A 27,267-nucleotide genomic window follows, 5' to 3' on the forward strand; every position below is an offset into this window, starting at 1 on the left:
AGCTCAAATATGTATATTGCCTAAGGCAATACATACCCTGACAGAAGAAGATATCTGAATCCTCCTTCCTGTTGTTAATTCCATCTATTGAATAAATAAGGTACACCAGGAATATTACCACTACGGAGACCTCTCATCACAGCTGCGCTAACACTGGGGCGCCTCTTCGCTTCTTTAATTGCCCATTTTCCAGAATGTGGCAATACTCATGATAGCAGCTGACACAGAGGTGAAAGAGAAGCATTCAGGGCCTTGAGCTCGGATAAGAATGGCTTGGCATGCACATGCTGCAGTTGCACAGGAGGAAGAATGTGACACTCTGCTATCATTTTTGTGCTATTTATTCAACTTTTACCTTGCAAACATCTCATGTCACAGCAGGTATTAAAGCACTGCAAGTTACAGCTACCTATGTATTCCTGACAGTTTGTTAAAATGACAAACATTGTCCAGTTAGTTCATGAACCCAAATCAGAAAAAGCGTCATCACTTAATCATGGGGGTATTGTTTGGATTTTTGTGTGGGGGTGGCATTTAATATTTTGGGTTTTGTCCTCCCAAAAATATTTGTTTACTGTATCAAAATGACTTCTATAATCATGGCACGAATGGCTTTTGTCTCCCGTATGTGAGTCACCTCTCCTCAGTGATTGCTGCAGCGATTTCGTTATTTGTATTGATAGCAGGGCAGAAGCAAAACAACAACTAGAAATGGGTCTGAACTGCAAAATTCAGATTTAGACTGGAACTTTTTCAAAGTCTGTGGGTGTTCGGATCAGGGGTTTTAAAATAGTTCTGTTATACAGATAAGGTGGACGGCTGCAAGGATAAAAATCAAATGTCTCAGTTTCAAGATAATCTAGGGGTTTAAAATGGATAGATCTAGATTTGGGTTTGGTCTCATTTCTACAAACAAATAGTTTATAAATAGAGCTAGTAAAAAAAACAACCCACTCAGAATTTACATCCTGTGGGAAATTCCATTATTTTAAAGTTAGCTTTCATCCTAAATTGAGACAAAAGATTGAAATACTAATCTTTTTTTCCCAAGTGGGAAGTTTTAAATCAAAATAATTTGGAAATGTTTTGTTTCAACATTCCCAAAGCGAGACATTGACAGAAAATTCTCAACCAGTTCTATTTATAAACATACGAAGACAGACCATTCTTAAAAAGGCACACGGGTAGCACAGTTAAGGCCTTTCAGCCTTACTTCTGTATCTCCTGATTTTTGTATGCTTCTCAATTGTAATTGTATTTCAAGGGTAGTTTTAAGCATGGAGCAGGCGTAATACTACCGAAACTCATGAAAGCCAAATTCATGACCCATAGCTACAGCATAGAGTGAAATTCTCCTCATGGGGCACAGAGCCTGCACAAGACCTTCACACGACTTACACTCCAGTTAATCTCATAATATTGGCCTTAAATCATGGTTACACTATGGAAAGATAATCACATCGTGTGGTTCCATGCTTATTGTGTCTCAGCAATTTCCATTTCAGTTTACAAGTAGCATGTTTTTTTTTTCCCAAACACCAGCCCAGCAAAATCAGCCTGGGATCTGAGAGTGAAGCTGGGTTCTTTCCTTTTGAACAACATCATCTGATTCTGTAGGCCAAATTATGACCTCAGTGACATGTCTGTGCCTTCAAAGGTTTGCACAGGCACCAATGCCTGGAATTCAGTAATCAAGTCTGTTGATGATCCACAGGGAGGAAAAGAATGCAGCTTATTCTCAGCACTGCAGAGCTAACAGAAATAAAAAAGTAAACACTTATATTTGTCACTAAATATACACGTGGAACAGATCTACTGAGTAGGAAAGTCCCATTTTTTCATAGTTCAGAATAGAATTGCACCCATATGGAATACTTAGATAAATCTGCTCATGTGGAGAACTTATCACATATGAATAGACTGATGTCTCCGTGTTCCTCCTAGTCTGATACTATTAGTGAAATTTAGCCCACACAGATGGCACTGAGTACCCCCCACCCCTATGGACAGAAAAGCGACACTGCCACCCTGTGGGATTTAGGGCAGGGCCTTTTGCATTCTTAACCCTCTTTGTGCAATCACCCTATGGAATACATGGTGATTTTGGAGATATCCTTTACATGATTAAAAATTAACATATCTATATTAAAGAAAACCAAATAAGATAACAACAAACAACATTTTTATATAGAGTCAACAGAGTACCTAGCACTGGATATAAATTTGAGCTTTCACCAATTCCTGATGAATTTTAAAAACAATCGTTTCCTACTGATGCCCCAGTGGGTTTCTCCTTTCTACATTCTTTTGTACATGGTGAACCGGTACACAGGTTTCAGATAAAACTATCATATAATGTAGCAAACTCTGACTTTTGAGCTCAAGAGCTTCTCCCTCTCCATTCTGATGCAGAAAGTGTGAATACATGCAAGGACAAAAAACACGTTTGGTTTTGCCTGTTGCAAAATTTGTCAGAGAAGTTGGTCATTAACCCCCAAATGTATCAAAGGCAAAATCTGCCAACTTACATGTTTGTACAATTCTGTTTGCATACATTTTCTGAAATTGTTATTGAACAGTATGTGTACTAAGCAATAGAAGAAAAAACCCACAATGAATTTCTTATGGCATTTAACCATTTTTAATTTAAAATTTTTGGACAGTTTTACATTTTTTTTTTTATAGCTGATTAAAATATAAAGTGTCTTGGCTTTTCCCAGCAGCATTTTAAATATATGCACAATGTATATATTTCCAGCCAAGCTCTATCCGTTTTTAATTTCCATGCCAATTTTCAAGCAAAACTGCCCAGGCTTAATTTACCAAGTCTTACCGAATTTTGGTTTGTTTTAGTCGATGATTTTTATTTAATGGAGTTCCATTAAGGTATTTTCTCAGATTGTCTTGCATTTCCAACAGAGGGAATAGGATTAATTCATTTTGTAATTTATAATGTACCATTTGAAAACAGGTCTTCAGTTCCTCATAGTTATTTGCAAGTTTGTTTCTCTCAGAATGGTCATCCTTATGCTTATCATCAGACTGCCCATCCCCACTAAAATATATCAGGGAATAACCCTAATGCTTCATACTTAGTCATATTTACTTACCAGAATTAATTCAGTGCTGCTATTTCTTATAAACGTGTTTCCCTACTTTCACATTTGATGCACCTCCCAATTTGGTTTAAAGTTTCCATTTGTATCAGACAGCCCACCACAATTCAAACATTTGCATTACAGGAAATTCCAATACAGTAGTAGGGGTCAGGCGACTGTTAACAAAAATGCAGTTTGCAATGGTGCAGTTTATAAAAGCATGTACTTAATATGGCTTCAGTGACACATTCACGTGACCCTGGACTACTTGTGTAAATTAGGATTTTCACTTTACAGGATCAAACCCTCAAGCTAAAGTTAGGTATATCTAAAACTCAGATCTGCAACTATTACTTATGACTAATCCTCGCTTACTCTTAGAATCATAGAATATCAGGGTTGGAATGGACCTCAGGAGGTCATCTAGTCCACCCCCTGCTCAAAGTAGGACCAATCCCCAATTTTTGCCCCAGATCCCTAAATGTCCCCCTCAAGGATTGAACTCTCAACCCTGGGTTTTGCAGGCCAATGCTCAAACCACTGAGCTGTCCCTCCCTGCTCTGGATACTCTGGGTCTGGATTCTGACTCGCCTCCCCCCATACACATGGTGTAGTCTTTTACTATGCAAGTAGTCTCAGTGAAATCACCTTGAGGTAAGCCACAGTATTGCAAGCCCCACTTTATAGCAGTGCAGCAAATCTACATTCAGCCCAGCAAAACAGCACGGCCAAAGAAAAATGCCACTCGTGCCCTGGCCCTGAGAAGTACTTCTACAAAAGGGGAAAGCTGGGCAAAGTTCTCAAAAACACTGCAATTCACTTGTAACTCTTATTTTTTTAAAACTTTATTAGAGTTTTGAACTTTTCTGATTATGAAATGCTTTGAAAGCTACAATGGACAGACACTATGTAAACAAAAACTTATTACAACAGCAGATTCACAAGGGCAGAAAATATGCACCTTGGCATTCTGTGGCTAAACAGCTTGAGACAGAAAACATAAACAATAAACCCTGCATCCATGATCAGTGTGATTTATAGCCTCCCATAAACCCTGGGATGGAGGAAGAGCACAAAAACTACAAAGAGAATGTTCCATGCATGTCGCCAGTTTTGCAACCACTTTGAAGGGGGGAGAAAATTGGAGAGAGAAGTCATGCTCGATTCCCCAAGCGTCTGGTCCAAAACTCATTGAAGTTTATGGAAAGATGCTCCTTGTGGCTTCAATGGGCTTTCGATCAGGCCCCACGAGATGATTACAAAGCTGCTGCACAAGGAAAACCAAAAATATTCAAGGAAAAAAATGTGTTTATCTGGAAGGAAAATGTCCCCCACAGGGCCCAAGACAACATTAATAATTTGGTGCATCCAGCCACCAGCGCTCCAGGGGGAATTAAAGGAACACCATCTACTACATATAAAAAAAAACACATCAAATTTCTAACAATGTTTTTCCACCTACTGTTTCCTGTCACACCTCAGATGACTAGAAAAGAGAAATAGATTTTCTTTTTTTCCAGGTTGTTTATTTTGCATGTTTGACAGCATGGTATGTACAGTTAGTTCTACCATTTAGTCTGTTTTCCCTATTTGGGTGGGTCTTTCACACAACAGCAGGAGAAAAATATTTTAAAGGGAAATATGAAAAATGACAAAAACTGGCAGGAAGCTTCAGAAGCAGGTGTGATACCTGGAACTATTTGTATCTAGTCCATTCCAGAAAATGATGACCCTTTAAGCTTGAGTTTTGCTTATAGGATTCTACACATATGAGCAAGTGTTTGCAGGACTGTATCCAGAATACAGCTCTGAATGACTCTTGGAAACATTAACCTTTTGTGTTTGACAAACCATGAACAATTTTTTTCTTCGATCCAATGCCTTTAACTCCCATTGCAATCAAAATCTTGCACTGGGAAGCGTTGTTCTGTTTTCTAATGCAAGAAGCAGGGAAGAGTTCGACTACTCCACCCAAATGAATTTGCTGGGTCATTATGCATACACACTATGAGGTTCTTATGCAAAGGCCGCTCTATATAACCCTTTTCATAAGAGTTCTTTATTAGGGACTAGCTCTTTAATGCACTTCACTACCCGCTCCCCTTTTTTTTGTTTAAAAACCCAATACAAAACAGAGTAAAAGAAAGTGGAAAGTGAGAGGACACCAAAAGCTTCTCTCTTCCCTTTCCAGGGGCTGCAGGTTTATATAATTATTGGTGGTGCTCAGAACAGGTCCAAGTCCCACCCCACCCACACCTGCCTGAGGCTCTGGGAGGGAGTTTGGGTGCAGGAGGGGTGTGGGCTCTGAGATGGAGTTTGGGTGCTGGGTGCAGGCTCTGGGCTGGGGCAGGGGGTTGGAGTGCAGAAGGGGGTGCAGGCTCTGGGAGGGAGTTTGGGTGCTGGGTGCAGGCTCTGGGCTGGGGCAGGAGTGCAGAAGGGGGTGCAGGCTCTGGGAAGGAGTTTGGGTGCAGGAGGGGTGTGGGCTCTGAGATGGAGTTTGGGTGCTGGGTGCAGGCTCTGGGCTGGGGCAGGGGGTTGGAGTGCAGAAGGGGGTGCAGGCTCTGGGAGGGAGTTTGGGTGCTGGGTGCAGGCTCTGGGCTGGGGCAGGGGGTTGGAGTGCAGAAGGGGGTGCAGGCTCTGGGAGGGAGTTTGGGTGCTGGGTGCAGGCTCTGGGCTGGGGCAGGGGGTTGGAGTGCAGAAGGGGGTGCAGGCTCTGGGAGGGAGTTTGGGTGCTGGGTGCAGGCTCTGAGCTGGGGCAGGGGGTTGGAGTGCAGAAGGGGGTGCAGGCTCTGGGAGGGAGTTTGGGTGCTGGGTGCAGGCTCTGGGCTGGGGCAGGAGTGCAGAAGGGGGTGCAGGCTCTGGGAAGGAGTTTGGGTGCAGGAGGGGTGTGGGCTCTGAGATGGAGTTTGGGTGCTGGGTGCAGGCTCTGGGCTGGGGCAGGGGGTTGGAGTGCAGAAGGGGGTGCAGGCTCTGGGAGGGAGTTTGGGTGCTGGGTGCAGGCTCTGGGCTGGGGCAGGGGGTTGGAGTGCAGAAGGGGGTGCAGGTTCTGGGAGGGAGTTTGGGTGCTGGGTGCAGGCTCTGGGCTGGGACAGGGTTGGGGTGAGGTAGGGGGTGCGGGACACGGGGCTGGGGATGCAGAGTTTGGGGTGCAGCAGGCAGGCTGCTCTGGGGCTGGGGGCCAGAGAGGAGGACTCCCCCCAGCCTTTTCCCCAGGGGCAGCAGCAGCAGTGAGCTCCAGGAAAGGGAGGGGGGCCTCCACGGTCCCCCCCCCAGCATGACACTCACCAAAGCCCCGCCCCCAGGCTGCTGCTCAGGAAGTCCAGCCAGCATAAACTCCCCACCCCCGGAGTCGACTCGGAATCAGCGGCCGCGGGGGGGGCTGCCATGCGGCTCCTCCCTCCGCAGGCGCAGCAGCTGCCTCGGCCTAGCCCAGGTGCCGCTCCCTTGTAGCCGACCGTGGCCGCGGCCGTCGAGGAAGCGTAGCGCGGAGCTGCAGCGGGCAGCCGGGGACGCTTGGGGGAGGCGCGCAGGGGCGGCGCGCGGGGCCGGGGGACGCTCGAGGCGCGGCGCGCGAGGCCGGTGGAGGCGCGCAGGGGCGGCGGACGCTTGAGGCGCGGGGCCCGGAGAGGCGCGGAGGGGCGGCGCGCGGGGCCGGGGGACGCTCGAGCCGCGGCGCGCGGGGCCGGAGGAGAGACCCAGCCCCGAGCAGTGGTGGAGCCGGGCCCCCATGCCCTGATTTTGCTGGAACCTCCGGGCACCGCCGGCCCCTGTAACTCACCGCCCCGTCTCTTTCCTCAGGGGACGTAGTGTAACTAAACAAAACAAATCGTATCCGTAACGGGCCAGACTCTCCCCTTTCTTACACAGTAAATATAAGTCCACCAACTTCAGTGGAGTTACTCCTCATTTACAATGCTGTTGGCAAGGGCTGAACCAGGTCCTTTGATCTCAATTACACTAATAGAAATCCAGAGTAATGTCACCGAGTTAAATGATGTTACTGCAGATTTACAAACGTGAAATGGAGATCAGTATCTCTGCACACCCTCCATCTATTCCATTTGCATCCTAAGCGCTTCCTAAGTCAAGCTTTGATCTCATTGTGGTCTGACTTCTGAATATACCTACAAATAAGCACTCAACGTTTCCACTTCTGTTTCCCAAATGCTGAGAAATGAAATATCCCCCAGAGAGCCAAACACAGCCAATTAATAGAATACAACATCCCCTGGGGAGTCAGACACAGTCAATTAAAATAAAATAACAAAGCAACAAAACAAAAATGTAAGTTGAGAAAGAGAAACTTATCCCAAATTGTTTTCATTCCTTGAGGGGCTGGAGCATCCTGTCCTTCCTCTGCCCTTACCCCCCCACCCCCACCTTGCCCCACTTTTCTTTCCCCCATATATAGGTGATTTATTAGGTCATTTTTGCAATATTTCTAGGACTGTTAAATTATCTTCGGCATCCTTTATGTTGTTAGGAATGGCTTGAGTTTTAACGGTAAGACCACACGTATACTCACAACCTGTTCTTAGAAACATTGACATTTACGGAGAGAAGAAACTGTCTGTTCATTTAGTCAACCCCCTGCCTCGCTGCTGGACAAATCATGCTTCACCAAGGAAAACCAGAGACCTTATCACTAAATCTTTTATTCCCTTTTGAATCCTACACCTAGTGCTGATGCCCACTGCTCAGGCTCACCGTCCCTGTTCCGTTTGGCCAGTCCCACAAAGAAACAGTAATTACCTCACACTCACCAGACGTCATGCACTCGAGATTTGCCACCAGTGTCTGCTGGGGCTCACCTATGTTCCTGCCCTAATGGTCCTCGTGCCCAGTACCAAGGGCATAAAGGGCGGAGCAGGACAGACTGTCCTTCAGTTCCTTCACTAATGTAGGTTCCAGGTGTTATTAGAGTCTGTAGCAGGGGTGGGAAGAAGGCGGATCATGGAATATACATTGACAATGCATATCACAGAACCACAGCTACTGTAAGGTAACCCTGTTATTGCACATCCTTACCAGAGCACTCCCTTGTGGCACTGTGCAGTACAGGAGCCACTCATCCTCAGTTTTCCAGCTGGTCTTTCACTGCTCTGCCCAGCCTCCCTAACACTTCCTAGATTGCACAGATGTAGCCCATTAAATTAGATAGCTCTTAACAGAGTCCAGTACAGCTAGATACCCACATTGAACGTCTCTGGGTTGAAATAGCTTGTCCTTTCAATCCGTCTGCCCACACTAGAAAGAGTCTCAGTTTCTAAATGGTTTAGTTGTATGCAAATAGAATAATATTCTGAGGGCCACCAATATACGTAATCTAGCCTCCCCTCAGTGGTATGTATGTGGTTTGGGAAAGACCGGTACATTTCAAATGGAAATCAGTGACTATCAAGTTTGGGGTGGGGCCTTAGAGTGACCTTATCCTCATGGAAAAAATCACAGAGAACCTGAATTTACTCAGTTTTTCTGGTTGATATAATTGCTACTAAAATTCTGTTTCCTGTATAAATGTAGCAAAGAGCAAGTTGATAATAGTTCAAATGGGGATCCTTTTAAACCCACTAGGGCCACATTATGGTCCTAGGGAGACAGCTCCCTAAATGGGGATAGCTATGTGAAAGACTATTTAGGAATCTGAAGACTTGTCTACACTGGCACTTAAGTCAATGTAACTTATCTTGCTCAAGGGAGTGAAAAAGCCACTGCTCTGAGTGACACAAATTACATCAACTTAAAGCGGTATCCATGGCGTGCTATGCTGATGGGAAAGTGCTCTCCTGCTGGCATAGCTTCCATCTCTCGTAGAGGTGGAGTAATTATGCTGATGGGAAAGCATGTTCCTGCCGGCATAGCGCAGCTTCACCAGATGTGCTACAATGGCACAGCCCCATCTGTGCCAATATAGCCTGTTAGTGTAGACTAGCCCTAATTAGTTGGGTGGGAGAAGATTGTGTATCCCTGGATTGGGGGAATGGCATGCCAATGTAGTTGCTAAGCGCACCTTAGCAGAACTAAGAGTTACTCCAGAATTCTTGAGTATTAGCAAGTAATCTAGGACAGCTGGGAATTTGGTAACCATAGGAGGTGACAATGCTTAGCCCATACTGAGAACCTCCTCCATTTGGCAGCATAAGTTAGCGTACTGGAGTCTTTTCTACTTGGGATTCAAATGTTTTAAGATGTCCAGGAGTCAGTCATTCAGTCAACATTCAGACTGAGGTGTGGATGAAGGAAGATGCCATCATCCTGGGAGATAAAGTCTGATGAAAGAGCTAAGCATTCTGGAGAACAAGTGGACAATGTCATGAGGTCTGTATACCAAAACTGACTTGGCCAAGCAGGTGCTATATGGTGACTGTGGCAGAGTCTTGTCTGACCTTCTTTAATGCTATCAGGATCTGGGGGGTGGGAGGGAAAGTGCAAGTCATCCTTGGAGACCCTGGTATGAGGAGTGCCTCTGATATGGATCCTGGGGATAGGCTTCACCTGGAGCAGAAGATGGGACATTTCTTGTTCCTGTCTGTTGCAAAGAGGTCTGATTGTTGACCCCATTCTTGGAAGATGTCTCTTGTAATGAATTCCTTGATAGCCAACTTGTGGACCATGGAGAAATGTCTGCTTAGACAGTCTGCCAGGGCATTTTGGAGACCTGGGAGCTATATCACTATAGGCAGACTCAAATGACAGATGCACCAGAACCAAATCGCCTCCTGAGACTGGGGTTGGAAGGGAATACCTCCTTGTCTATTTACATAATAACAGTCATGTCTGTCATAAACAATTTGTGTTATCACTCCTTGGATCATTGGGAGGCAAGCAGCACAAGCCAGAATGATTGCTCTGAGCTCAGGCATATTAACGTGGACTTGCATTTCCATGCAGGTCGATAGCCCCTGAACTGGATAATTGTCAAGATGGGCTCCCCACTCCAAGAGGGTTACATCGGTCACCAGTATCTTATGCGGAGAATAGTACTCCCTTGCATACTTGACCTGGATCTTTCCATCAATTCAGGGAGGGACATGCACTTACATGTATCTGAAGCAGTGTTTCCCAACCTTTCCCAGTCTAAGGGCACTTACTTCAATAAAAGATTTGCGCGGCGCACCCTAGCCCCATGCTAAATTATGACCAACCCCCCCCACCTTACTTTTAATGAGTATTTTGAGCTTGCCTTGATATGCAGAGTCATTTAATCCTGGTAGGAAATGTTGACAGTGCAACTTGGAACTCCTGCTCCACCCATCTCAGATGTTCTCTTTGGTTTTGATGTAAGTCAGGCTCGAAAAATACTTAACTTGCACAGGTATGTTGTTGAAAATGACAACCAAATGGAGATAGCATGGTCCAAGATTACTGTGTATTCATCTGCCACTGTCAACTAGAATGAATCCCGAGGCACATCGCCAAACTTAATTTTAAAATAATGGTTCATCTTTAATTCGGCAAATTGCTCAAGTCATTGTTGTAAGATTCTTAGCATTTTCCATTGCAGAGGAAATCCAAGGATCCCAGACCCAGTCAAAATCTTCTATATAGCATGAAGGAAAATAAGAGCTGAATTTTTCTTCCAGACTTTTCAAATGCTCAGAAACGACTCTGACCAAAAATACCGCCAGTAGACTCTGCCACGTTTTCCAGGAGGAACATTTCTATTGTGCCTTTTGGTACTTTTTTCATGTCAGAGGGCTAACTTAGATCTAAACTCATGTAATTTATCCATGAAGGAGAGAAGATTCTCATTTCCATCTTGCATTTTCCTGTTCAGTTCATTGAGGTGGTAGAATATACCAGCCAGCGAGGCAAGTTTTTCACACCATGCCACATCCTCAGTTAAGTTAAGAACATTTTTAATTCCTCTCTCAGCTCATACAAACATGAGAGAACTTTTCCATGGAAAAGCCAGCGTATTTCTGTGTGCAAAATTAAACTCTGGTGTTCTGCTCCCATTTCCTCACACAACAGCAAGAAAAGGCAACATTTTAAGGACTGCGATTTTATTAAGTTCAGTATCTTTATTGCTTCATCTAATAGTAAGGAAAGTTCTTTCGGCAGTGTTTTGGCCATGAGATCTTCACGGTGCAGGAAACAGTGGGTCACTGGGACACCAAAGTTTTGTTCTTTGACCTTGCTTACAAACCCCTTCACTTTGCCAGTCATGGAGCCAGTCCCATCTGTGCAAACACTAAGACAATTCTTCCAGTGCAATTCTCCCTCCTCAAAGTAGGCTGTTTTCACCCTGAAGATTTCCTCTCCAGTCATGTGACCTGGCAGTTGTCTGCTAAAATAATTTAAAAAAAAATATCTCCATCAACGTGCCAGATGTTAGCCAAGAGATGAGCATGGTTTCGGGTATCTGTTGATTCATCAAGCTGCAGTGCAAATTTTTTGATTGCTTTGATTTTTTTTTAGGAGCACAGTCTCAATGTCAAGCTGACGTCATCAATGCGACTTATTATCTGAAAGGGAAATGTTTGTGATTTCATTGACTGCATTTGCACCGAACACAAACTCGCACCATTTCTTTGCATGTTGGTAAAATTAATATTTCTGCAACTGTATACAGCTTTTTTGCCTTCGCTGCAAATTCAGTGGCGAAGTAGCTTACTTTCAGTGGTTTATCAGAAACTGTTACACGTTCGTTCATCATTTGCACTTGTTTTTCATTTTGATCCTTCAAACGCTCAAAAAAAATATGTGCCCTTATTGGCAAGGGATGGATGTTTGCTTGTAAGGTGTCATATTAACTTACTTGGCACCGCTGCGTGGTCTGAGATTCTCCCCACACAAAGACATTGTCGAAGAGAGCAATATGATTTACCTGTAAACAAAAATCCATATTGCAAATAACTCTCACAATAGCATTAGCTTACCAGTTGGACTTTATGTTCATGTTCAGCTTCATCACTGAAAGTAGATATGGAGGTGCCAGAATTCCTTTTCTTCAAAAGTTTGTCCATTTTTTGAGTCTTCAATTCAAAATTCACCACTGTAACTTAATGGATGATAAGAAAACACAGCTACCACGCGAATGGCAACATCACTGGAGTGCAATTGTGTGACATCTGTCTTACACACATACACCCGAAGAGCAACAGCACAAAAATGCAATTTGGTTAAGACACTAATTAAAATTGAGAAAAGACAGTTACCATTTCCGTAACTGGTGTTCTTCGAGATGTGTTGCTCATGTCTATTCCACAATAGGTGTGTGTGCTCACCACATGAACCGGTGCTTGAAGTTTTTCCCCTAGCAGTACCCATAGGGGAGTGCCTCTAGCAACCCCTGGAGTGGCGCCTCTATGGTGCGGTATAAGGGGCGCTGCATGCCCCACCCTACCCTCAGTTCCTTCTTTCCAGACAACTCTGACAGAGAGGAAGGAGGGCGGGATGTGGAGTAGACATGAGCAACACATCTCTAAGAACACCAGTTATGGAAAAGGTAACTGTCTTTTCTTCTTCGAGTGATTGCTCATGTGTATTCCACAATAGGTGATTCCAAGCTATATCTGTTGGAGGTGGGTAGGAGTTCACAAACTCTTGTGACGGAGCACAGCCCTACAGAACAACGGTGTCTTCCCTGGTCTGGGAGACGATTGGATAGTGCAAGGTGAATGTGTGAACTGAAGACCATGTGGCAGCCCTGCAAATGTCCTGAATGGGGACATGGGCTAAAAGGTAGCTGACGAGGCTTGTGCCCTAGTCAAGTGTGCCCTCACAATTGAAGGTGGAGGGATTCCCGCCAGGTTGTAACAGGTATGGATGCACAAGGTGATCCAGTTGGAGAGCTTCAGAGCGGAAATTGGCCAAGGCAATGAACAGGTGCAAAGACTTCCTCAACGGCTTAGTCTGCTCCAGGTAAAAGGCCAGAGCTCATCTCATATCCATCGTGTGGAGGCAGTGCCCTTCACTGGATGCATGGGGCTTGGGGCAGAGGACCTGTAGGAAAACGTCCTGACTCATGTGGTAGGCAGAGACCACCTTTGGGAGGAACGAAGGATGTGAGTGGAGCTGGACCTTATCCTTATGTATACCGTGTATGGGGGCTTGGAAGTCAGGGCCCTGAGTTCCAAGACCCGTCTAGCTGATGTGATCGCCACCAGGAAGGCTACCTTCCATGAGAGGTGCGACTAGGAGCATGTAGCTAGCGGCTCAAAGGGGGGACCCGTCAACGGGCCAGCACCAAATTCAGGTCCCACTGCAGGACTGGGGGCCTAACATACGGGAAGAGACAATCCAATCCCTTAAGGAATCGGCCAGTTATAGCATGGGAGAATACCGTGTGCCCTTGCACTGGTGGGTGGAAGGCGGATATGGCCACCAAGTGCATCTTGATGGATGAGGGCGCCAGGCCTTGGGCTCTAAGATGAAGGAGGTAGTCTAAAAAGAGCTGGATCGGGGCAGCCACGGGGGAAACGCCCCGCTCAGCCACCCATTGAGAAAACCGAAACCACTTTGCCAAGGAGATTTGACGTGTGGAGGGCCACCTGCTTTCCAAGAGGACGCGCTGAACCACTTCCAAGCATGTCTTTTCCTCCCAGCCTAACCATTGAGCAGCCACGCCATGAGGTGCAGTGCCACTAGGTTGGGGTGGAGGAGACGGCCCTAGTCCTGGGAGAGCAGGTCTGGGCGGGATGGCAATGGCCAGGGCAGGGCAACTGCTGGGGCAATCAGGAGGACCCGGGCCCTGTCCATTTTTATCTTTTCCAGGACCTTGCCGATCAGCGGGATCGGGGGGAAGGCATAGAGAAGCTGGCCTGACCAGAATAGGAGGAAGGCATTGGAGAGAGCGCCCACTCCCAGCCCCCCCCCGAGGAGTTCCCCACTCTCGGAAAAGTCTGAGCACCACCTGTGGGTGTAGAGACCACTCGTGCTGAGAGGAGAAGTCTTGACTCAGGTGATCCACCTGCAAGTTCCAGGCACCTGTTAGGTGGTAGTCCTGTGGGTAAATGTTGTGGGCTATACAGAAGTCCCACAGCCTGAGGGCTTCCTGGCAGAGGGCAGAGGAGCAGGCCCTGCCTTGCCTGTTGATGTAAAATATTGAGGCCGTGTTGTCCGTGAGAACCCTGACCACTCTGCCCTCCAGGTGCGAGCAGAAGGCCCCGCATGCCAGCTGGACTGCTCTGAGTTCCTTGACATTTGTATGCAGGGTAGGTCCTGCGCGGACCACAGACCTTGGGTCTGAACGTCCCCACCATGGGCTCCCCACCCCAGGTCCGATGCGTCGGACACCAGCTCCACTGATGGGGGCGTGCCCCCGAACAGGACCCCACGGAGCATGTTTCCCAGGGAGGACCACCGTTGTAGGGAAGCAATCACTGGCTCGGGCACAGTGAGGACCTTGTCCATCCTGTCTCTAGCCTGGGAGAACAGCGAGGCCAACCAGAGCTGGAGGAGCCTCATCCTGAGTCTGGTGTGGCAAACCACATTAGTGTACACTGACATGTGACCCAGGAGCTGGAGACACGCTTTGGCTATCATCACAGGGAACCTTGTGACTGTGTCGACGAGTCCTTTCAGGGTCTCGAATCTGTCTGGTGGGAGGGAGACCCTGGCCGATGTTGCATTCAGGACTGCCCCGATAAACTCTATGCTCTGTACCGGGACAAATGTGGACTTGGTGTCATTCACCAACAGGCCCAGGGTGGTGCATGTGGACAGGAGGAGCGCCACATGATTCCGCACCTGCAACTGGGATCTGCCCTTGACCGGCCAGTCGTCCAGATAGGGGGAGATCTGGACCCCCCGGCACCTGAGGTAGGCCGCCACCCCAGACATGCACTTTGTGAATATCCTGGAAGCAGTGGACAGGCCAAAACGGGAGGACAGTAAACTGGTAGTGCTCCTGCCCAACCGTGAAACAGAGGAAGTGCCTATGCCCCTCAAATATATGAATGTGGAAGTACACGTCCTGCAGATCGAGGGCGGCGTACCAGTCCCCGGGATCCAGGGAGGGGATGATGGAGGCCAAAGAGACCATGCAAAACTTGAGTTTTACCATGTAGTGATTCAGACCTCGCAGGTCCAGGATGGGCCTGAGCCCCCGTTTGGCCTTCGGGATAAGGAAACAGCGGGAGTAGAACCCCTTGAGTTTGAACTCCGCTGGCACCACTTCCACCACTCCTAAGCTAAGGAGCTGCCCCACCTCCTGCTCGAGCAGGGCCTCATGAGAAGGGTCCCCCAGAAGGAACGGGGGTAGAGAGTGTTTGGGCGGGGTACAGGTAAACTGGAGGGTGTAGTCCCGGGAGACGGAGTTGAGGACCCAACGGTTCAAAGTCAGCCACGACCACTCTGGGAGAAAAGCACACAACTGGTTTATTGTGGGTGGATCCCTGGTATAAACTGGTAGGTCGCTTCCAGGCATCCCATCAAAACTGACATTTCCCTGCCTGTTTACCCTTGGAGGACTCAGGCTGGGGGGCAGATCAGGACTGCCTCTGCCAGTGTTTCTTATAGTCACGTGACTTTTTATCAGGGTGCTCGCATTTAGAGTGGGTGGCCTTGGTGGGAGCCTGCTGAGGCTTAAACTTGGTCCTGGCCGGAGCTGACACATAGAGACCAAGTGTCCTAAGCGTACTGTGGGAATCTTTCAGGCTGTGCAATTTCACATTCATCTGTTCCACAAACTGGGCCTTGCTATTGAACGGGAGGTCCTGCAAGGAGTTCTGCGCCTCACTGGACAGCCCAAACAGCAGGAGCCACGACGCCCCTCCTCATGGACAGCGCGGAGGCCATAGACTTTGCAGCTGTATCCACAGCATTCAACGCTGCCTGCAGGGTTGCCCTGGCAGCCGCTGTACCCTCCTCCACCGGAGCTTTGAACTCCTTCTTGTCATGCTCCTGGAGGGAGTCCTTGAATTTGGGTAGAGAGCCCCCCAAATTGAACTCATACCGACCCAGCACAGCCTAATGGTTCGCGACCCTTAACTGGAAATTCGAGGACGAATAAACCTTCCTCCTAAATAAGTCCAGCCTTATTGAGTCTTTATTTTTCAGAGTGGGGGCCAGTTGGCCCTGCCTCTCTGTGTGGTTGACTGACTCGACCACCAGGGAGTTGGGGGCAGGGTGGGTGTACAGGTATTCATGCCCCTTGGCGAGCACAAAGTACTTCAGTTCTGCCCTTCTAGAGATGGAGGGCAAGAAAGCCGGGGTTTGCCACAAGGTGTTTGAAATTTTTGCCACCCCTTCATGAAGTGGGGGGGCCACCCTGCCCGGTACCGAGGCCAATAGGACATTGAAGAGGGAGTCTGAGGGTTCCTCCATCTCCTTGGCCTGAAGGATGAGGCTTGATGCCACCCTTTTCAATAGTTCCTAGTGGGCTTTAGAGTCCTCCTGTGGAACAGAGGGAGGAGGGGCCGTAATCGTCTCATCAGTGGAGGATGAGGATGCGGGCGCGGTACTCTGCATACCCACTGGTACCAGAGGTCCCATCACTTGGACCGCCCTCGGGGCGAAGAACCAAAGATGCACACCCCACCGACTTCTTTCTGGAAGGCTGGGAAAGGGAGGCCGACAGTCTTTCTGAGGCTCTGGCCACTGAGCAAGCCCCCACCGGGGGCTGCGTCGGAGGCCACAGGGCCCATTGGTACCATGGTGCCGGGCAAGGAGTTCAGCCTGACTAGTCTGTCCCATCGACTGACGACTACGAAGGGAGGCCGGGCTGGCATACGACCTGCCACTGTCCTGCGACCGGGAGGAGCAGTGGCATCGGGAATGGTGCTGATCATGAGACCGTAATCCCAACATAGAGGAACAGTACCACCAGTAGCAGCTGCTCTGTAATCGGCTCCGGTGAGCGGATCCGCGAAGGTGAGATGCCGGCGATCAACACCCAGGACTGCGGGAGCGGTGCTGAGGTGGGGTCCTGGAGCGAGACAACAAATGGGATCAGTGTCGACGCCCATACTGAGATGGGCTATGGTAGCCTCTCAGAGAAGAGGACCTCTGGCGCCGTCTGTCTCGGTCTCGACAGGGCTCACTCCCTTGGCAAAGTCTATGGTCCCTTGAGGCGGAGCAGTGCCTGGAACCCCTGTCAGTTGGAACCCAGCCAGACAACCTAGTGGGGGTCGACGGTGACTGGCATGGACTATGCACAGGATGGTCGCTGAGCAGTGAACGGCATTGAGAACATTCCCTCGACTGCAAATGGTACCGACCAGGAGGGAACTGCGGTGATCCAAGCGGTGGCTTGCCTCTGGGCTGGGGAGCCACCGGTGGTGGTGCCCCTGCTACTGGCAAAGACATAACGTCCCAGACCACTTGTAGGGCCTCCAGCATGGAGGGCACCCAGACATCCGGGGAAGCCTGCGCCGAATGGGCTGGGCTACTTCACTCAACCTGAGTCAGAGGCCTGGAGGCCAACAGGGACCGAGAGCTGCCCAACGTGGGTCTCGTCTCTCCCCCGGTTTGGCTCCAGTGCTTCGGCAGAGAAAACCTCTTCTTAGCCTTCTTGGCATGCCCCGTGGATGGGGAGCGGTGCTGACTGGTAGAAGGTACTGAAGGGTCGCCGCGCACTGACACCGCGGTACCTGGTGCCAACTTGGAGTGGTGCACCGGAGTTGGGGTCAACACCGACTCCATCAGAATGGCTTGGAGCCAAATGTCCCTTTCTTTCTTGGTCCGAGGCTTGAAAGATCTGCAAATCTTGCAGTAGTTGCTGATATGGGTTTCCCCCAGACAGTGAAAACAGTCTGCATGCGGGTCACTCACTGGCATCAGCTGCCTGCAAGTGTCGCACAACTTAAAGCCCAGGGCATGGGGCATACCCCGACCCTGGTGCATTAAACTAAACTCACACTAATCTAAACCACTTTAACTACAGGTACTACTAACTATGAACGAACAAGAGTACAAGAGGAAAGCTGCAGACAAGCTGGACCAGAGCAGTTCTGATGCACCTTCACTGGCAGCAAGAAGGAACTGAGGGTGGGAGGAGCGCGCAGCACCCCTTTTACCGCACCATAGAGGTGCCACTCCAGGTGTCGCAAGGGGCTCTCCCCTACGGGTACTGCTAGGGGAAAAACTTCTGGCACTGGTGCACGTGGCGAGCATGCACAGCTATTGTGGAAACACGTGAGCAATCACTCGAAGAAGAATTTCTTTTCTCATCACAAGCAATTTTTTCAAAATTCCATGGCACACCTGTTCATATCTGACAGCACACCAGTGTGCTCTGGCACACTGGTTCGGAAACACTGGTCTAAAGGATGCCTATTTGATAGGTATGGTAAGTAAGGTACAGATTCAGCCATTCCTGCGTGCATCATAACTGAACTCTGGCATGCTACATGATGAACATGCAGGAAACCATATGTCCTAGGAGACTCAGGCAAGTTCTCACCAAAATATGTGGTTAATAAGGGTGGTTGAGGATTCTGATCTGCCCCAGGGCAGAAACTCTGGCTCTATTCTCTGTGTTGGAATCAATGATTTTTCTTTGTTAATTTCTTAGGCCCAGGGTCAAGGAAAAAGATGGAGAATTTGATTAATAGAATTCTTCACCTGCTGAGGTGACTTGCCACAGATCAGCCACTCAAGGTATGGGTACACTATTTCCTGTTTTCTGAGATGAGCCGCCACCACCACAAGTCATTTGATGAAAACTCTTGATGCTGTCAACGGTTCAAAAGACAGAACTCGGTACGTTCTACCTGAAACCTCAGGTACTTCATGTGACAGAAACGAAGTAAGCATCTTGCAGGTCAAGAACCACAAACCAGTCCCATAGATCTAATAATAGAAGTATGGGTGCAAAAAAGGTTTACCATTCTGAATTTGAAGCTGTGAATGAAAGCTATGAGTCTCCTCAAATCCAGATTGGAGCACTACCTTCGCCTCCCATTTGGAATTAGGAAATCATTGGAATAAAAACCATTTCCTCTCTATTGAAGCCAGACTTCCTCTATTGCCCCTAGAGTGAGAAAGGTCTCCACTTCTTAAAGCAACAATGTCATGAGAGAGATCCCCGAACAGTGAAGGTATGGAACTGAAAATAAGACCCCATGCAGACTCTCTCTAGAAGTAAATGGTTTGATGTTATAAGGTTTCATGTTTCCCAAAAGAAATAGAAGAGGTGGCCAAAGAGAGAGGAGAAGGGGTAAAGATCCTATAGACTCAAAATACTGTAATATGGACTTGACGGGTTGGTCAAGAGGATTTGTTCAATGTGGTCACAGTATGAAAGGTGGCTGGGGTATAGATTGAAAGTCTTCTTTTTTCAAAACATGGTCTCTTCCATGAAGGCTTCATGGTCCTTTTGTAGTATAAGACAGTGGGTGATGTTCTTCATCTAAAATATGATGTTTTCTCCCTGCTTCCTTTTGGGAGCTGGGGTGTATAATCCTAGTGAACACAGAATAGCCTTGAAGTCCATCAATAAGAGATACCACTGAGCCCACCTGTTCTGCCAGTATGGGCCCCCTTTTACCTGTCTTGCTGAGCCAGGTTCTTAAGCCTCCTCTAGCACAAACACAGGCAGGGCCCCACTCTGCTGCAGAAAGACACAGACACTGACATCAGCTCTGGGAAGACTCAGCTTAAGGGATTTGCCCCAGCACTCAGGTGCCCACCTCCCTTGGAGTGCAGACCCAAAGGTATATTGTCTTGCACGGTATAGAAAAACCTGCACAGCACAAGCTCATAAAAATTCGCCCTCTTCCTCAATGTGAAGAGACATGCACAGCTTCTTGCCCCCTGTGGATATGAATTGCACAAACTGGGCAATATTATAAACAAAACAAATTTATTAACTATAAAAGGCACATCTTATAAGGGATAGCAAACAGAACAAAGCAGATTACTGAGCAAATAAAACAAGACATGCAAACTAAGCTTGATTCACTAAAGAAACAGGTTACAAAATATAATTTCTCATCCTAAATGTTGAATTAGGCAGGATGCAGAGTTTCTGTAGCTCAGAGTTCCAGTTATTTCTTCTTACAGTCTGGATCCCTGTCTCAGTTTGGACTCACCCCTGCCTTTCCCTTCAGGTTAGTTTCTTTGTCCTTTCAGGTTCTTTCAGCAGTCTTTCTTCTTGGGTAGGCAATGGAGGAGAGCCCCATTTGCCTTCCTCCCCACCCTTAAATAAATTTACATAAGGCAGGAATCCTTTGTTTCCCAAACTTGAAAAGTCCTCCTCTCCTTTTAGTGGAAAGTTACAAGAAGTCCAAGATAATGTTTGGTATCAGGTGACAAGACCACCTGACCTAGTAGTGTCACAGTTACATCCCAGGATGCCTCCCAGGAAGAAGAGAGATGAGTAGCTCCACAGTCTTATTGTTTCTTCCTAATGGCCCATCAAATCTGATGGCCTGTTGTCTGGTGGGTGTCTTCCAAATACACACCCAGTTGTAATTGTTACGTAGTCCATAATCCTAAATTTAGACACAGAAATGATAAATGCATACAAATTGGATAATCATATTCAGTAAATCATAACCTTTTCAATATCTCACATGACCCATCTTGCATAAAACATATCTTAGTTATGTCATATCCATATCATAAGCATATTTCCATAAAGATTATGAAGTGTAACATCACAGCAGGGATGGGATCAGGCACTGATGGGGAGACAGCAGCTGGTATGGAGTGTTCCTCCCTGGGAGGATATTCTTCATCTGAAGATTAACCAGTCTAATGGGAAGTTGCTTGATCAACTGTCACTCCCCGAGAGGGAGGCGGGGAGGTGGTACTAATCCTGGACAGGGTGCAAAGGCTGTCTTGCATGATGAAATATCCCCACAGGTTCCAGTAGGGCCATGATAACATATTGTATGCCTAGGGACCTGGAAGCCAAGGTGGGGAAATACTACAAGGTGCAACTATCCCTAGATTTCTTAGCATGAGGTCTATAGGAGGTTCTCATTTCTCATCTGATTCAAAGGGCTCTCAGCACGGGATCTGAAATGACAGGCAGGGGATCCCTCCACCGAGTTAGAGTCACATGAAGAGAAAGAACACATGTAATGGAGATGCTGCTTTCACAGGTCCCCCAGTTGTCCCCCTGCTTTCACAGGTCCCCCTGCTTTCACAGGTCCCCCACAATTCACTGTTGTGTGAGCCTTTATTAGTGATGCAGATGATCTCAGTACCGGTGAAGCTGAAGTAGTTGGTGTCACTACTGAAGTTTTCAGCACCGTGGATAGTAACAGACTTTATCTCTGTTGTACTACAAAGGACTCCTGGTACCATATATTATCGCAGCACCAAGAAATGCAATGTGGGGGTAGATTCTGCCAGAGTTGCCAGTGCCAAGTGAACTGTGCTGAGGAGCTTGGTGCCGGTACCATAGACTCAATACTGGGGGTTGTCGTACCACTGACTGAGATACCAGACTTTCAGCACAACCTTGTCCTGAGTGCTTCAGCGGTACTCAATTTAGTCTGTGGCTCTAAAGGGACTCAAGATTTATGAGGTGATTTTAGTCCTTTCTTGCACCATTCAGCAAAGGTGGATCTGTCCCCGTGTTTCCCAGAGTGCTGCCCTTTGTACCTCACTACACACAAACTTAGAGGAGTTTTACTCTGCCCTACAAGAATCAGACAGATGACCCTGAGCCATAGAAGAAAGTTGGGAGATGGAGATGCTGCTGAGATGGAGTTCATATCAGGGCACTTCTGGACTCAGAACCCCTGGATCAGCAAGTCTTTCTTGCCTGAATCTGAGGCAGGCCACATAGCCTTATCCAAAAGAAACAACTTAAGGCAATCTTCTGTGGATTTGTCTTTTCTGAGAAGTAATAGTGTATGTTACATCTATTGGGGATGTGCCCCTCCAGTAGATAAAGGCATCTACTGTGTCCATTGCTGAACAGTATATCCACTTCATAAGAGGCGCAGTTCTTGAACTCAGGAGATTTAGGTTTCATCATAATCTAGTTCCAACATCAGGGAAAAATTTTCCACAAAAAACCAACAGTTTTAACCTACCAATGGGCACAAAGGAAAACTAGTCTAACTATACTAAGCCTGCTGCTCTCTAAATGTATAAATAGCTACAAAAATATTTGCCGTGTTGAAATGAAGACATTGCCGGTGTTCCATCTCATTAGCTACAGGTGGTAAGAAGGAACTAAGGGTGGTTGGGACCACTCTGGCCTTGGTACAGAGCACAAGGACATGTAGGGCACAAGCATGGCCCCAACAGAGATTGCTGGCCAAAAGATTCTGATCTTGAGCACACGCGTCCCAGGAGTGGAACATATATAGACAATCGCTTGATATAGTGGCCTTTCTAGTGGCTGTCACAATGGATCAGATACAGTAACTCTTCATTTAAAGTCGTCCTGGTTAGACATAGACATAGAATATAAGAGTTGGAAGGGACCTCAGGAGGTCATCTAGTTCAAACCCCTGGTCAAAGCAGGACCAATCCCCAGTTTTTGCTCCAGATCCCAAATGGCCCCCTCAAGGATTGAACTCACAACCCTAGGTTTAGCAGGCCAATGCTCAAACCACTGAGCTATCCCTCCCCCTAACGTTAACATTGTTTGGTTGTTATGTTGCTGATCAATTAGGGAACGTGCTCGTTTAAAGTTGTGCAATGCTCCCTTATAACATTGTTTGGCAGCCACCTGCTTTGTCCACTGTTTTCAGGAAGAGCGGCCCATTGGAGCTAGCTGTTGGGGGCTTGGAACCAGGGTGGGCCGGCAGCCCCCCATCAGCTCTCCGCTCCCCTAAGTTCCCTGTGCGGCAGCCACCCAGCAGGCTATCAGTTGCCGGCAGTTCAGCTGTCCCTCCCCCCACTGCCATTGCTGCTCCTGCCCTCTGTCTTGGACCTGTTCCTGGGAGCCTCCTGCTTGCTGTGCAGCAGGGGGGAGAGAGGGGCTAATGTCAGGGTGTCCCCTTTCCCCCTTCTTCTGCACCCCACTTACCCCATCTCCATGGGGGGGCATGACAGGGCTCAGGACAGAGGGAGCATGCTGGCAGCAGGGGCTGTCTCAACTTGCTGATCTACTTAAAAAGGCAGTGTACACCCTCATCTTAGAGTAGTGTCAGCGTACTTAAAGGGGCAATGCACAGCTCTCTCTCTCTCTCTCTCTCTCTCTCTCTCACAGGGTGTGTGTCTCTGTCTGCCATGCTGTCTCCCTTCCCTCCATTCGTGCTGCCTTGTAGAGTGTGAGGCTACATTAACAACAATGGGTTAACCCGTGAGGGCTCAGCCAAAAGCTAGTTCATCATTTAGCAGTAAGGCATTCCCTGGGAAATATCCCACCCTCTTCTACCCTCTGACTCCACCACCTCAACCAAGCTTCACAATCTTCATCGCTGTGTACCAGTATTAAATTGTTTGTTTACAACTTATACTGTGTGTATGTATGTATATATATAAAATAATCTTGTCTGGTGAAAAAAATGTCCCTGGAACCTAACTCCTCCCCCCTTACATTAATTCTTATGGGGAAATTGGATTCGCTTAGCATCCTTTCGCTTAAAGTTGCATTGTTCAGGAACAGAACTACAACGTTAAGCGAGGAGTTACTGTAACTCGCAGCCTTGGCTTGAAATCCCCTGTGCCTTATTTCTCACAGGGAGATTAATTATCTGAACATGCCCCAGTTTTCTTCCAAAGGAAGTCTCACCTGTCTACCTTAACCAAGAGAAATGTTGCTAGACTAGGCTAGACTGTATCTGGTGGCATTCCGAGGCTGTGTGCCGAACACTTAAAGCTTACATTTCCTGGACCAAACCTTTTAAGCAACTCCAAGTTCCTGTTTGCACTGTTCAAGTGGGAGAAGGCATCCAGAGAGGTAATTTTCTGCTGGATTCAGGCCTACATCCCACAATCCTACCCCCTCACAAACTTCCCCTCCAGTAAACTCAGAGCTCTTTTTACCACTCAGAAAGTAGCTATGTCCTGGGCAGAGCATGGAGAGGCATCTATGGATGAGCTCTGCTGGGCCAATGTCTGACCACAGCTTCTAGAGATGTTACCAACTGAATCTGTATGTGGCCTTCGATGAGTTCTCAGAGGAGTTCTTACATGGCAGTCTCAAGGTTGCTGCCCTTGAGAGGAAGTCTGCTCATCCCAATGGGCTCCGATGAATCTCCCCTCTTGCTCTCAGTCTGCTCATCCTCCCAGATCTGCTCACTTCACCTTATATTCTCCCTAGCTATTCCTTCCCACTGTGGGTATGGTCCCTGTAGTCAGAGCCATACAGCCACATCACAGAAAAACAAGACATCTTGTACATTGCTAATTGTTTGTGCTACAACCCCACTAGTATGAGCAGGACACCCAGTAGAGGCACAGGGCTCAGGCAAAGGAACTAGACAGTCAGGGTAACACTGGCTAACTACAATTTTTTTCCAGCTCTAGAAGTTCGGAGAGGGAGAAGTCTGCCTGCACACAGAGGGACTGTGGAGGAACTAGGCCCAAAAGTCCTATCACTTCCCTGACTGAGGACTCAGTCCAGTTTTCCAACAGTAAGGACATCACTTCAATATTTTTCCATGAAGTAAGTTATTAGATCCACTCCCTTCCTCCTGCTTTTGGCTGTGAGCTGCTAATAATGGATGGATACCTCCCCTCCAGTGGCTCTGGTAAGCCCATGTGGTGGGATTTTTGAAAAGTGATTTAGGAACACAAATTCAATTGAAAGTCAGCGATGAAACTGTAAAAATCCCACGTGTAGACTATGATCCAGTCCTGTCCATGTTGTCTCAGGTGTTACTGGTTACCTGTTCTGCACCTGGTTCTCCATTCTCTCAATGTTGTATACCTCAGGCAATATTGATGTAACAGAACCCCTCCCCCTCATCTTGTTCAACACTAATGAATCCTACATTTTGTAAATTCACAAGGATGTCTGTCAGGTTCAGTGGAGGGGTACTGTCCTATATTGCACTTGCCAGTATACCGATCTATGCAGTGCTTCTCAAACTATGGTGTATGGTGAAGCATCTATCATTCTTTAAAGTAGTGGTGACAGTGTCTGCCACATGTCATCCAGTCCAGGCCACTTAGGAATTCCAGTGAGTTATTTTTTTAAAATAAAGCAGTTAAACTAAATGAAAAAAATGCAAACCCTAACCAACCACATTCCTTTTGTGACGTGTGTCTGCTTCCTTGTCAGGTGTCTCTCTGATGTAAATTCAAACATGAGTCTGTTAGTAGATGACACTAGTACCAGAGAAGTAGCAAACATATGAGAGGACTGAACCAAACTCAAAAGTGACCTATAGAGTTTAGCACAGTAGTTTAGGGCAGTAGGGAGTGCACACAACGAGTGGACATTCCAAACTACTAAAATGTGCAGTCCAGTACAGAGAGGAAACAGATACAAAATGCACTAATGTAACAGCCTGACACACTGCATTAAAGCAAATTTATTTTCATCTGCTCTCTTTAATAGTGCCCTTACTTTTCCATGGGCACCTAGTGACTTCAAGGAAGGGAACCCTGAACTCTCAGAGTTGGGAGTAAAATGTCCGAGATGCTCTCTCTCTCAACAGGCATTCCACTATATGATGATGTTTGAAAGCCACTCAATTTACATCTTCCCAAGAGCACAGCTGACAGAGTGGATGACAAAGGGTACTTTTGCCATAGGTTGTGTGTTATATATTAGTTGCAACGTGCCCACTATTGCTGTTCTCTTACTAGGCTCCCACATGTAATAGCTGAAACATTTGATATTTTTGGATTTAGTCAGCATGCAATTTCCATCTCAGAAACACTATGCAGATGGAATCAGGTAATCAGTCTCGATGGCCTATTTGAACTTTTTCCTTGCCTAAATCCCACTTACTTGCTGATTGAATTCCAGGATGTGTGGAAGCTATATTTTTAAATTGCCCTGGGAATAAATTTCAAGTCCTGCATGGAAGTGGTCGGTCCAGCCACCAAAATAATTTTTATCAACCAGATCTGATATGCATTTCCTGTTAAATACATCTTGCATAATTAAGATTTCAGACTTTAGGAATGTCCAGATTTCCTTTTGGTGTCACATGTGGGTAGCTTGATGGAAAAGCAAAATAAATGCTTAAAAACAAATGACACACAAAAAGACTGTGATTGTTCACTCTGCCTTGAATTACAAAACAGCATTTTTCACATGTTTAGAGTCCTAGGTCATAAGAAGTGTCACTTCAGAAGAATGCAGAGAGGAAAAGATGTAAAATGCTAGCAGTATGTCTGATGGAACCTGGCTTTAGGAATGACTTCTCCGAAAGGAGAAAGGGCTTTAATAATAAGCAAGTGTATCAGGTTTCTGAAAACACTATGTTAGGGTCCATAGAGCAGCTGGCAGTGACATGAGTTCTGTGACCTGCCTCTGAACCCTACAAACTCATTTCCTGTCAAGCAGCAGACCCAAGAGGACAAGCAAAAAGCTGTTAAGTTATTTTCTAGAACAGTCTGAGATTAGAATTCCAGTAATGTCTTGAATTCCACTTCAGTTGTCCTAAACTGGCCACTTCCTAAGATTGTTGTGCATATGGCAGTGTGCGCCTCCTTTGGGGGGAAGAAACAGAGAGTGGGGGTGGGAGGGAGGAGGAAAATAGATTGCAGCTTTTCAGACAGTGAACAGAAGAGTCAGATACAAGATGATTGAAATAAATTACACAGACTTTCAGTAGATTAAACTGTCAGTGAAAGATTCATTTTGTCCTTAAGAGTGGAGGGAAACCCGATTGCAGTTTATTGAGTGGATGCCTCTGATCTCTTCCTATGCCTGTGTGCTCCAAAATCAAGTGGAGGCTGGTGACATCTGAAAGTGGGTAGGCAAAACTGACACACAAAGGCACACTGATAGAATCATCTACAGCATCAGGGAAAGACCATCTTCTGCCTCAAATCAGCCAAGGGCAGGCAAGCCTCTTCTCTCTATCCACCACTGCCAAGACCCTCATAAGAAGCGATGGAGAAGGTTCAGAGAAGTACCCAACAATTTACATGCTTATCCGAAGTTGATGCGAGTCATGTAAGAGTTATGAATGTATAAATTGGCATGGAAATCCTGCAAGTCCTGACTCTTATGAGATAGCAGGAAATTCCCCTTTAGGTTTTTCCAATTTCCAGACAAAACCTGATCTGAGTAGTTCAGAACCATCCCCAAAAGTTGGTTTACGATCTATTATAGAAACTTGGTTTTCCTGCCCTAGTTCACCCACAGGGCCCAAGTTCACAAAAGTAGAAGCAGGACTAAGCCTCTCAT

The sequence above is a fragment of the Eretmochelys imbricata genome, chromosome 6 (genome assembly GCF_965152235.1).
Source record: "Eretmochelys imbricata isolate rEreImb1 chromosome 6, rEreImb1.hap1, whole genome shotgun sequence".
Taxonomy (NCBI): Eukaryota; Metazoa; Chordata; order Testudines; family Cheloniidae; genus Eretmochelys; species Eretmochelys imbricata.